Raw genomic sequence first — 14,154 nt, 5'->3', positions numbered from 1 at the left:
AGGTTCCACTGCCTCCCCATAATCCATTCAGTTACGAATCCTTGAATGGATTAATCCACTGATGGGATCAGAGCTCTCATACCCAGTAACGTCCCCAAAGCCCCATCTCTGAGTAATGTTGCATTGGGCATCAAAGTCTTAAACACATTAGCCTTTGGGGAACATTCCAGACCCAAATTATAACAAGGAGTGTAGAAGTTATATAGTTGGTTATAATGTGGATTGCCCGCGGGGCAAAAAGAGAGTGAGGGTGGGATAGGATAGGATATAGGGAAGTAGGAAGTAGAGAAGGGAAAGAGGAAGTAGGAGATCCATGAAAAATTGGGGAAAAAAATTCAAAAAAATCTTATTCTATAATTTCTTCTATGTATTTATGAGTTGAACTATACAAAATTGCTATTATTGTCACAGTCTCTAATATCAGCAATTTAAAATGGTTCAACTAAAATATGTACATACAGACTTACAAAATATATGTGTGAACATGTATGATAACGTTCCAAATTAAAAATTAAATATGCATCATTTAAAAGTTTTGAGAAATTAGATACCATTTTCATCAAGGATTTATGAATGTCTAAGTGCTACTCTTGAAGATAATTACTATAAACCAGAGCATCTGGTGTGCATAGAGTAAGAGCAGGGAGCAGTGGATTGCAGCAAATGAAACTTTTATGTTAAAAAAAAAAAGGTAAGCGTTGCTGCTATAAATGTGGATGCACATAAGTTATGATCACCGACTGCCTGTATGTTATGCTATGTAAATTCTTCTTCACTTGATCACCTTATCCTCTTACAAACTCATTTTAAGGGCAGCATAATGCCCCCTCCCAAATATTTTGTCAGCACAGTTGATGAAAAATTTCCTATCCACTAACTTGTGGCCCACTCCCGCATGCTCACCAAGGGCCAACGGTCCTATAGGCTCCACTAGAGGCACAAGGTATATATATTTGGAAAGCAGCTTGGATCAAATCAGAAAATCCCCTCTCTTGTTGACAGTTGGTTTGGGTGAGCATTATGCTGCTCATCTCAGTTTCCTAGGCAACTGGCTTCCAAACCACCCTGAATTACAGGTTGTCCTTCCCACCCACTCTCCATCACAAGTTTGTAACAATGAAAGGGGCAAAGCACAATTCAGAACAGTTACCTCCAGGAATAAGTATTCTGTCAGCCACAAGAACATCACTGACATAAGGGAAGGACCGGTTTGGCTCCCCAGTGCTAACTCTTGTCAGCAACAGTGTCTTAACAGGATTTTATAAACAGTAGCTGATACTTGGGTGAAAATAATTTGCCCAAGTGTCTTAAGCATTGTTCTATATTTCACTGGCAGAAAGGATGTATGTATTTATGCAAAGCGACTGTGATCATCCCTAGACATGAGTGCCAAGTTCATACTATTCATGCTCCCCAAACTTAAACCCACATTTCAAAAATGTTTCCTGATGCCACCGTTTGCCTATGACTCTTATCAAAAAAGACACAGAGTATGCCTGTTTTTAAATAATAATGTGGACTTTCATCCCATTTACTTCCTTCTCCCTTTTGTGGTTTGACAACTTCCTAGATATAAGTGAAGTGACCTCTGAGTTATTCGATTTCCCATCTATAAAATGGAAGCTGTAACAGAATCTTCCAGAGCTCCTGTGAAGAGAAAGGAGGTGATATGTACAAACTGGTCTTAGTCTAGTCTCTACTGTGGTCAGCTTTACATAGCTGTGTTGTTATGTCTAAGTAAATTATCTTGGCTGCTCCTGAGAAATTGGCCCCAGTCTTGGCAAAAAGCTAAGAATTACCCATAATTACCCATGAATGGAGCTATCCATTAATGAAGTAGAGGTTATAGAAAAGAAGTCCTGGGAACTTTAACCTGCCATTGGCTGCATGGTTTAAGTAGCTCTCTCAAATTCTCTGGATTCAACTTTCTCAAATGATAGCTCTATGCCTGTCCATAACACCCCCTTACCTGTAGAGTGCCATTAGGAGAACAGGGGAAGAATTCCAAACTCAACCAGAACATCCCTCTACTAAAGAGTCTAGACTTATGTACCCCCACACAGACAGAAAAGATACCATTTCCAACTCCTGCAGAATTTCCTTAGCAAGGTGGTTGTATTACTACAGAATAAGTTTTTCAAATGTTTTATTCAGACATATGAAAACAAAGACATTAGAAATTTAATTGGGTTGTATTTTAGACAGCATTATAAAAATTTCATTTAAATCTAAAGTAAACATATATAAAACACCAACCATTTCCAATATTTCATACATTACTGGAAAATGGACTGAAAGCCATCTGATTTTATTTTCTTCTTGATTAATGAGGACCATATAACTTTTTATTTTACCATTTTTATTTTTAAAGAGATTGAGCTGTAGAAATATTCCAACAAAATGCAATTTGTATTTATTGAGAAAAGAAATACTTGATAAAATATTGATATTAAAAAAATAAGAGAAATATTTTATTGGGTCTCATAAAGGCAAATACATAATAAAAAAATAAACTAGCAATATATTGGAGAAGGGAAGATTAGGGTGGGATGGTTGACATGTTTATGAAGTGTATATTTTATTAATTAGTTTCTGTATACCACATGTTCTTTTCCAAGCACTCTGTAAATTTGAACTAATTAACCCTTAAAATCACTCAGCACTCGTCTCTGTTTAATGTTAATCTTTTCCTCATGCTCTTCCTCCCTGTTCTGTTCTTAGTTGCTCTCTTTATATCAAAGAAGACATTTGGCATTTGTTTTTTAAGGATTGGCTAGCTTCACTTAGCATAATCTGCTCTAATGCCATCCATTTCCCTGCAAATTCCATGATTTTGTCATTGTTACACAAAATTACATATAAGAGTTTGTGAGGGGAAAGGGGAAAAAAAAACAAGGGAGAGAATTGAATAACAGCAGATGGGGTAGAGAGGCAAGATGGGAGGGAAGGGGAGGGTGATAGTAGGGGATAGGAAAGGTAGCAGAATACAACAGTCACTAATATGGCATTATGTAAAAATGTGGATGTGTAACCGATGTGATTCTGCAACTTGTATTTGGGGTAAAAATGGTAGTTCATAACCCACTTGAATCAAATGTATGAAAGATGATATGTCATGAGCTTTGTAATGTTTTGAACAACCAATAAAAAAAAATCACTCAGCAGGCTAGACATGGTTGAATATGTCTTACAAACTTTAATGCAACAGGGTTTTTGTTTCACAATCTCATAACAATGTCTGTCTCTCTTATTTATACCAGCAGGCAAGGATTACAAAGACCTAAACCGTGATTACAAAGCATTGGAATGCAAAAGGTAGACAAATGCATAGTGTCTAATATTCCAGCTCTATGGTCTATAAATAGCACAGAGCTTCACTGAAAACTCAAGGCCTAAGTTCCTAAATTAAAAAAACAAAATACTAGTAATAGAGACCTCTCACCCCATCTAGAATGCACTATTTAATTTGCATGAGTAATGTTTCCTTTAGTGAAAGTTCTTAGGGGCCCATAATTTGTCTTAAGGAGAAGGATCTTCACAGGGACCCCAGGATGCATGCCAAGAGAGCAAATGCACAGCTCATCTCCTCCTCTGAGTCTCGAAGCCTGAATTTATTTGACTCCTGGCTGACAGGACTGCCTCTCAGGAGATAGTCCCGGAGACAAGACAAAAGCCTCCTCAGAGTTTTCCCCTTGAAAGACTGAGCCATTGCTTGTCACATGGAATCCAAAATGCAGCAAGGGACAGCAGCTGTCTTTTCTGCTTGGAAGCACAACCATAAGGCATTGCAACTAATTCATGTCTTCTTTTGATATTAGTGAATTTGCTTCCAGTGAGTGTACATTTGAAAATGCTGTTAATCCAATTGTAGTAAATCACCACCACCAGCAAAGCGTGATTCTTTGAGTTTGCATCCAACGAAGACAAGTGAGGCATTATATTACCTAGTGCAAACCTAAGCTCTCCACCCAATCACCCAGATGTTGGCCAGGCAACAGATGACAGGGCTTGCATTTTCTTTGCAGTCAGTTAACTCTGAAAGAGAACAAATATTTAATCATGAGCAAACACAAAACTTCGTTGAAAATATTGTATTTAGCAATAGATTTCTTAAAAGCTTCGTGTGCCTAGAATAATATTCTCTTTGAACACCTAGAGTCGTATTATTCTGTGTCCTCACCAGAGATGGGATACTTCATCATTCAAGGAATGAAAGTTTCATTTTAATCATTATGAATGTTCACATTAAGCTACCACACAAAAAAACCCAAGACACAATGACAATGTTATCCTATTTTAAGTGTTATTTGTGCAAAAGAAGTCAATGTTATAAACAATATGAACAGCTTTTATTGGTGCATATTAATTATACAGAATAAAGAATTTCATTGTGGCACATTCACATATACATATAACTCAGTTTGACCAATTTCACTCATCAGTATCTCCCTTTCCTCCTCTCCTCCCTTCCCCCATCCTTTTTCTCTACCATAATGGTCTTTCCACTTTAATGAGATCTTTTTTTCTTTCTTTTTTCCCTATAGTTTCTCCATATGAGAGAAAACATATGATGCTTCTCTTTCTCAGACTGACTTATTTAGGTTATGATGTTCTCCAGGTCTATCCATTTACCTGCAAACGACATAATTTCACTCATCTTTATGGCTGAATAAAACTCCACTGTGTTCTTTACCCATCCATCTGTTGACGATACCTAGGTGGATTCCATAACTTGGCTATTGTGAGTTTTGCTGTTGTTGGAGGGAATGCAAATTAATACAGCCAACATAAGCAGTTTATGATAGAAATGGTTAGAATGGAATTTGGCATAACCTGCCTTTCCTTGTCACAGGTTAGTTCCCAAGAAAACTCGCATAGTAAAATCAGAGATCCCTTGAACTTTTTCTGTTGAAGGAAATATACATAGAAATCAGTTCTATGGTTAATGTAATGTCTCAATGAATACTAAAATTTCATCAATTCTTAGAATCTTCACTATTTTGGGAAAGGGAGGTACTGGGGATGGGACTCAGGAGCACTCAACCTCTGAGTTATATCCCCAGCCCTATTTTGTATTTTATTTAGAGACAGGGTCTCACTGAGTTGCTTAGTGCCTTGATTTTTCTGAGGCTGGCTTTGAACTTGCAATCCTCCTGCCTTAGCCTCCCAAGCCGCTGGGATTACAGGCATACACCACCAAGCCCAGTGATTCTTTACTATTAAAGATGTGGCTGTCAAAAAATGAGGAACAGTTGTTTTAATCCACATTTTAATAAATCATTATTTCCTCAACTTTTTAATAAAGACTAGGCCTCTAATTAAAGTGGTAGGCTGTTTAGTCCTAAAGTTTGGATATAATGGATTCACTGTCTGCCCAAATACATCCCTTGCATGACTGACTGGCCAGAATAAAAGCTTCAGAACATCCCACTCTAGTCCTCGTGGTCATTAGCTACTAAGTCAAATCCTAATAAGACTCTCATCAAGAAAATATCTCCTTTCTCCTTCTGACTAAGCAAAACACTTTCCACATATTTTATTGCATTAAAGATTGATAAGCCATTTATTGATAAAATAAATAAAATATGCTGTCAGTAAAAAATATTAGCTAAAGAACATTTTTTCTCAAGTAAAATGCAGGCTTGGTAAAGTATGTTCAAAATTCAAGAAAGTAGACAAGGGACATTAAGTCCTCCTCTTACTTAAGATTCTTCCTGGGATCCAGGAATAAGTCAATTTTTAAAGACTGTTCTGAATAACTTTACAAAATTCTTTGAATATTTATGGACATACACACACACACACACACACACACACACACACAGATGTTTTTAAACCAAATTTGCCAGAGTTTTGGTAAGGCCACTATCTTGTGACTGCTGAGGTAGCATCAATAATGAAGTTATTTTCTTTCCTGTGGCTGTTTCTGAGAGACTTCCAGGTCTGTCCTCTACCCGCTGGGACAGGGAGGTTTGATGCTTGTGGCTGCTATTCCATAACACCCCGTGAATTAGCAAGGGCAACACTTTTTCCCACTTCCTATCTTGTTTACTAGCAAAGGAAAAGGCTGAAGTGCACAGAAGTTGCTTTTCATTGGACAAAAGTGAAAAGTGAGAGCAAGGAGCCTTGGGAGACAACTGAGCTCAGTGCTCTCCCAATGACTACCACCTCAGCTCCATCCTTCTCTTCCTCCCAACCCCCATGTCTCATGATGAAGCTCCAAGTCCATGCTGAGCTTTCACAATTTAGACAGCTGTAACTTCTGCTCTCTGAGAATTTATAATGCAAGAAAGAACTGCCCTTGAAGACCAATACTTTTGGTAGTGGGCGATAGGCCATAGCAATAACAAACCCGCAAATGTGTCACAGCACTGCCAATAGTTTATCCTTAAATTCTTTTTTATTAGCAAAGCCTGGACAAAAAATAAGGAAGAACAAAAGTGAATATTGTTCTCCCACTCACCCTCAGTGTCAACACTGAAAATTAGGAAAAGGATTCTTCTTGGATTATTAGGTCTGACTCTGTCAGTCAAAAACAATATTACACATCACATATGATCTTGTAGTTTCTCGTGGCTTAAAATAAAAACTCATTCTCTAGACCTCGAATTACAGACAGTGAAACTTATTGTTCTGAACAGTTAGATGTTTTAAATGAAACATTTACTTTGTCACTTGCATGCAAATATTTTCCTATCTTGCTGAGAAATGTCACAAGAAGGTGAATCTTTCTGGCTTAGTTTAATTGTGGGAGTAATGACAGTGCACACACACACACAAAAATAATATCTCTTCCAACACCCTAAGGGCAAAATTATCCTGTCGCTCTGCATTGCAGATCTCTTTTGCATACAGAGTTTCAGTTATTACTCTTCAGCATGGTGTTTACAAACACTCAGCAACTTATTATTCAGCAGATGAGAGGAAATGGGAAGGCTACCAAAAGAGAAACTTAACTAAGACATTAAAAAATGTGAAAAGACTCCTTAGAAGTATGGGTTGCCCATCACTTTCCCAGAAAGAACTTCTGCATGAGATTTGCTTTCCTAAGTTTCAAAAACAAATGTGTTGCACGTAGTTAATTAGATTTCAGAGTTGCTGAGCTAAAATGGCACCTGTAGATATAAAAGTGACCTCAATGTATTTAATGAAGACCCAAGGACATGTCTGGTAGCCTCTTTCTTATTTATTTTATTATTTTTTGTGTGTGTGGTGCTGGGGATTGAACCCATGTTCAATGCCTTGTACATGCGAGATAAGTGCCCTACCACCAAGCTACAGCCTCAACCCCAGTGGTCTTGCTTCTAAAGGATATATATATAATGTATCATTAATTGTAGATGATTTCCACTGGTTGCCTTGTTTTTAAAATTAGCACTGCAAAGAGTGAGCTTCAGTTATGTGTAAATGGTCCTATTAGACCCTGAATGCCTTCTCTGCCTGGACCACTTACCTTTCTGTGTAGTTGGATGGTGTCTTCTCATCCTGGCAGACAGCACTTCCTCACAGAGCCCGTCTCAGATCTCCCTGTGAAGGGTAGCGTGATCTCGGCCACCTCCCTGTTTCTGTCTTATTCTGTACTTTGCTTCTTTTCAGAGCCCTCATTGCTCTTTCTGAGGCCCTCTCTGGTTCTGTTTTATTTGCTCGCTTGTCTCTCATCTACCCTATATGAAAGTAAGCTCTTGATGGGAAGGGGTTTGGGCTCTTTTCATACTATTGTTATCACCAGTTCTTGGTTCCTGTAGAGTATCTAGCACACTGTGGGGGAATAGTGTGTGTGTATATATATATATATATATATATATATATATATATATATATTCAATGAATGGATTGATGATGGATGGAGGGAATATACTGCTAAGAATGTATTACATAGTGATTGAGAGTAAAGACTTCAAAGTCAGGTTGACTTAGCATCACCAGCTGAATTGTCATCTTTCTGAACCTGTTTTTTATCAGCAAAATGGGGATAAGTAGATTTTTCTCTGACCCTAATTTCTCTGTTATAAAAATTAAATGCTATGATTTAGACAAAGTACATATCACATATAAAACTCATAGTCATTTATCAATAAATAAAAGCCATTAAAATTAATACATCAAGTGGTCTGTTATATCAAAGTAATCATCATCATCATCATCATCATCATCAAAGGTACTTTCAGCTCCAGTTGTCAAGACCAATAACATGGGAAAAAAGCTACCCAGACAGGACTTTCATGTCTCTGAAAAAGTAATAATATTTGGAAGTGTCAGGAATATTAAGCCTGAAATTGCACTGCCTCCTCGAAACTCATGCTCACCTTGAGGCAGGAAAGAGACAGCTCAGGAGAGAAGATAGTTGAAGCTGATGAATTTTGGAAAAACAAAACAACAACTCTGATATTTACTAGAGAAATTGTTACATACCAGATCTTATTTAATTTTTTTTTCTTCTTGAAATACTGATGTTTTGTGGTCTCGTTTCTGTTACTTTACACTGTGCTGCTTTAATTTCTAAGTACATTTGTACAGTAAGCATGCATTTTAAGATACATGTGGAGAAAGCCAATATTATAGGACATGAGAAGTTCTGCAGTTTTCCTCACTGGTGCAAAACTAATTGTCTTTTCTCAGTCATTGCACAAATATTTATTTTTCCATTTTATCATCCTTATAATTGCAGTTGAAATTAGTAAAAAGGGCACAATCACCTGGCAAAATCTGTAGTGGGAGGGCTTTCATTTCCCAGCAGCCTGGCCACATTGATTTTCTAAGCCTCAAGAACAGTTGCTGATAAAGAGCTTTATTCTCCCCAGTGCCACTCCCACTGACAGCATATTTCCCATGCACACTTCCATTCAAAGCATTTCATAGATTTTTTTCCTTAAACTGAAAAAATATTCCTAAAATTCATACGTTGTCTGAGGTTCCAGAAGTAGAAATAAAAATTGGTGGCATCATTGCCTGATTCCTCCTCCACTGACAACCTTAGAGTCATGCAAATCTGGGCTGGTGTCTATTCATACGAATATAGAAAGAATGGTAAAGAACTTAAAAAGCACAGGGAAGTTCAGAAGAAAAGAATAAAAATTCATAAAAATCCTGGATGTAGTCTTATTAAACCATCTAATGATCTCCTAGCTTCTCAAGACACCAGGTTTTAACCTTAAATTCCAGAGCCTGTGGAAATCTAGTCTTTCCTGTATCTTTGCAACTTTCATGGAGAATAAAAAGGGGCAAAAGAGGAAGGAATTTGCCTGCTTCCAGGGTCCAATTCTATGTAAGCTACCTTCTTTTAGCATTAGATTGTACCGGAAAGAAACTCTTCTTCATGTCTTTACAACAGACGTCTATGCACACAGTGTGTTGGTGAATGAAGCCAACTTACCAAAGGCTGGTAGTAAAAACCAATGAGGGCTGAGATTGCAACCATGTGACATCACTATTTTGAAAAAGCATTTCAGTCATTTTTATAAATACATTTAAGGTTCACATCCAACTTATCTCAGTCTTGCCATCTTGCCAACTTCTACTCCTTTATTCTTTTTATTTTCTTCTCTTTTCTCCCTCTAAACACCATAACAAAATTTTAAACTTAGACCCTTGGAATAATTTCTTGATAATATTCTGTTGCCCTGTGTGTTAGTTCTCAAAACTCTCATTGAGATGTCTATCAAGGTAGTTTCTCAAATGAAGAGTTCTCTCACTAAAAACAATTCTGACATTAGAATGTTGGTATCCCAATTTATTATTTTCCTCATTTCATTAAATAGTGCTACATATAAGGCAATCTTTACAATTATTTACTGATTTTCAACTCTTTTTTTCTCTTTATGAACACAGGAAAAAATTTCTGCCTCCTTGAAATTGGAAATGGGATGTAGTCATGGTGCTAATTCTGCCCACTGGTTTTAGAAATGAAAGTCACATAAATTACTCTCTGGTAGAGGTATTTAAATATCAATTTGAGACCCCCTTGATATAAGTAGATACTGAGCCAGCATCAGCCTGGGTACCTGAATGATATCAATGATATCTCTTCACTGACCTAATATGAGAGAGCACAAATCTTTATTGATGTAAGCATCTGAGATCTGTGGCTTGTTTATTTTTTGCCTCATAAACTAGCCTCTCCTAACTAATAGAATATTCTTATGGTAAAAGATTAGCATAATCCTTTTCTCTGCTCATCTTGTGGCCAAAGATTGCAATTCCCTCTTAGACCAGACCTTACTGTAAGGGAAGTGAGTATTCAAATCAGGTCTATCCTCTGACAATGTTCTCTGTGAGTCTCAATGCCTGCAAAGACTCCATTGTGGGGAAATGTGCTCATGAGAACCAGTTGGTCTTTACACCCATCCCTATCCCTCCATTTCTTTTCCTCTACCTTGAACATTTTCTATCAAGTTGAAATTAACCAAGCATTTGCTTATCAAGGATATAATGAAGATGTGCACCCAACAGGTGTGAGAATGGAGGTTTCCTCACAGCTAGTTGTACCAGCCAATACCAAATGAAAGTTCTTTGTTCAATTTCCTCATCCGTAATACCTAATATCTCAGGGTCCTTTCTGTGGCTCATTAATGAATTGAGAAATTAAGGTAAGTAAGAACCTTGTATGTGAAGCACATCAGGAATAACACCTTATGTTCTAAAATTATAATGTGGTGATACTGCACAATTCTGTGAATTTACTAAAAATCATTGGATTGTACCCTTAAAACAAGGGAACTTTTGTTGTATGTAAATTATACCTGAATAAAGCTATAAAAATGGCAGTGTGAAATGTTTTTTAAAAACAAAGTACAAATTTTAAAATAAAATATTGCTTTATGTTATGAAATCGCCACATTATGCTGCACACAAAAGATGCCAAATAAACTTTCATTTCAGTACTTCAAGAAATGTGATCATGTTCCAAGGGTATTAATGGCTAATAATGAAATTAGTTCAGGTTTCTAATTAATGTTACATTTAAAGTTTCCATCATGTTATTTTAATATTGATAGCCTCTTTATGCAAATATCATCCATTAGTCTTATTCTGAAGTCTCTTTATGCATTGCATAAAATCAGCTAGGTCACATTTTTAAAACATGAGCTCTTCTGGTCAGGGAATACACCTTTAGTCTGTGTCATCTGAGTAAATGAGAAAGTTTAAATGTTGGCACAGCCTGTCTGTTGTTATATATTAAAACTTGGGCCCAGAAGAGGCTGTTTAATTTCCCAATGGCAAAGAGCAAATAGTGCAGGTGAGGGAAATGAAGACTGGCCTGAGGTCTGCCCTCCTTAGGATGGAGAAACTTTGGATTAATTCACTCAATGCACATTGGCTGAATGCTACTCTGTGCTGAGCAACATGCTTGGTGCTGAAGCAGCAATGATGGATAAATCCAACAGGTTTCTCTCCACTGGGGTATATAGACTAATGGTACAGGGAATGTCCAGTTCAGTGTCACAGACCACAACAAGCTCTACCGTGACTTGGGAAGCAACTGACTCAAGGATTTCTAAACAGAGGAGCAAAAACAGAAAGCAAAGCAGAGACTGACATGCTCTGTAGAATAAAGGAAACACATGGTGATCAACAAGGAGACAAAAGAGGCCATAAGATCCTTACTTGCAAGAAAAAAAACATAGACCTCAATGAGGGAGATCTTCTGTATGGTGTAGAGCCCATTCTCAGGTACAACCAAATGAGAGTGTGAACATGTTTAAAATTGTCTGTTTCAGCTATGGGATCGTCTGAGGCCACATTAGATGGTGAGTTCAGCTGTTGGAAACTGTAGAGTTTAAATAATGAGAGGTCAAGGACATATGCTTGTGGTTAAGAGTACAAACCTTGGGGAAAGATGGCCTGGGCTTGAGTCTGAACTCTGCTATTTATGAGTAGGTAACTTTGGAAAGTGTCTTGTTTAATTTCCTTATGTACAAAAGGTAGACAATTGTAATAATATCTAATGTACTGGATTGTTGTAATTATTACATGCAATATATGAACCATGCTTAGAATATTGCTTAAACTCCAAAAGCTATCAGGACATGTTAACATTACTAAAGGATATCAGGCCTAACCATTACAGCTGCAAGTAGGTCTCTTAATCTCATTTTCCCACATAAATTCCTACTGTAAACCAATTACAATAAGTTTCTATAGGCCATGCAAAATCCACCGTTATCATTGCTTCTAAGCTCTAGTTACTAATAAGTAATTAGCTTGACTGTAAATATCCAGTAAAACAGTGTCGATTGTAAATTATCACTCTAATATCCTGGTTTTGATTTCAGTAAAATTCTACACATCATAGATGTTACTTTAAGAACACCTTATATTTCATCTTTTTGTTTCATTTTGGCAAGAACATATAACATGAGATCTACCTCCTTAAGTTTTTTTTAAGTGAATAGTATTGATAAGTATAAGCACAATATTGGACATCAGACTTCTAGAACTTATTAATTTTACTTAAATGAAAGTGTATACTCATTGTTATTACTCTATTTTCTATTTACTATAACAAAAACCTGAGGCTAGATAACTTATGAAGGGGAAAGTTCTATTTAACTCACTGTTTTAGAGATTGATAGTCCAAAAAGGATGTTGCCAGCTCTGGTGAGGGGCAGCCCCTGGCTGCTTCCATCATGGTGGGTGGCATCATGGTGGAGGCACATGTGGAAAAGGGGTCAGGTGGTGAGATACAAAGCCAAAGTCCAGTGTGGGACTGGTCAATATTGCTCTTTCATAGCAACCCCTCTCACAGGAATAAACTCACAGCCCCGTAAGAAACTCCCTTAATCTCTTCCAAGGACAACACTCCTAATGATATAATAACAAGTCCCACTAGGCCCCACCTCTTGAAGCTCCCAACACCTCTCAACATCACCGGCCAGGAGACCTGGTTTCCAATAGAAGAACCTTTGAGGAACAAACAACATCCAATCAAACCATAGCACCATTTCCCCCCAATCCCAGCTCCTAGCAACTTACTCTACTTTCTGCTTCTATGGATCTATCTATTTTAGATATATCACATAAGTGGAATGATGCAGTAGTTGTCATTTTGAGACCAGCTTATTTCACTTAACATGATGTTCTTAAGACTTATCTATGTTGTAGGATATAATAGGTGCTATAGTTTGACTGTTTCTTCCCAAAGCTCATATCTACAAACCCAATCAACAATGTGATAGTAGTAGAGAGTACCATAGGTGGCCTTTTCATTCTGTTGACTATTGTCCTTTATTATTCAGAGGATTTTCAATTTATGTAGTTTTGTTTGTTCATTTTTTGTTTTGTTGCCTATGCCTTTGGTGTCATATTCAAGAAATCAATGCCAAGATCAATATTATGAAGAGTTTCCCTTGTATTTTCTTCTAGTAATCTACAGCTTCAGATCTTGTTTAGGCCTTGAATATATTTTGAGTTGGATTTTGTGTATGATATAAGATAAAGGTCCAATTTCATTATTCTGTATGTGCTCATCAATTTTTCCCAGCACTATTTATTGAAGAGTATATCCTTTTCCCATCATGTGTTCTTTGTATGCTTTCAAATATAGGTTACTGTATGTGCATGGCTTCATTTCTGGGATTTCTCTTCTGTTTCATTATTGTAGATGTCTTCTTTTTGCCAGTACATACTGTTTTTATTAGTTTGGCTACAAAACATGTTTTGTTTTTTCTTTCCCTCATGATTGTTTTAGTTATTTGGGTCCTTTGTGTTCCATATGAATTTTGGGATTTTTAAAATTTTTTCTATATCTATTAAAAAATGCCATTGGAATTTCCACAGGGATTGCTTCAGGTAATATGGACATTTGAACAATATTAAGTCAGCCAATTCATGACCACAGGTTGTCTTCCCATTTTTTTATGTCTTATTTACTTTTTTCAATGCTTTGTTGTTTTTAGTGTGTCCTTTACCTTCTTCATTAATTTATTCCCATTGTATTCTTTTTATGCTATTATAAATGAGATTTTTTTCTAATTTCCTTCTTGTGTAGTTCATTTTTAGTGTATAGAAATGCAACTGATTTTGCATATTGATTTTATGTCCTGCCACTTTACTGGATTCATTTATTTAAAACACCTACATTTCATCTTAACTTAGTACTTCACCTTTTCAAGACTATAGCTTCTACCATGTCCCAAAACTCAAGCATTTTAAATA

The 14,154-nt window shown here is 36.7% G+C and overlaps 1 long non-coding RNA gene across 1 annotated transcript in view; it reads right to left on the bottom strand.

The window, feature by feature from the left end:
* Positions 1-3,116: 3,116 nt before the first annotated feature.
* LOC125616526 overlaps positions 3,117-14,154 on the bottom strand; it is a 49,299-nt gene continuing 38,261 nt past the window's right edge. The window contains exon 5 of the long non-coding RNA XR_007347167.1: positions 3,117-4,035. This is a non-coding gene — a long non-coding RNA (uncharacterized LOC125616526). The remainder of the gene's footprint in view (positions 4,036-14,154) is intronic.

This window comes from Marmota marmota, unplaced genomic scaffold, assembly GCF_001458135.2.
Source record: "Marmota marmota marmota unplaced genomic scaffold, marMar, whole genome shotgun sequence".
Classification (NCBI taxonomy): domain Eukaryota; kingdom Metazoa; phylum Chordata; class Mammalia; order Rodentia; family Sciuridae; genus Marmota; species Marmota marmota.
This window is presented reverse-complemented; position numbering and strand designations above follow the sequence as displayed.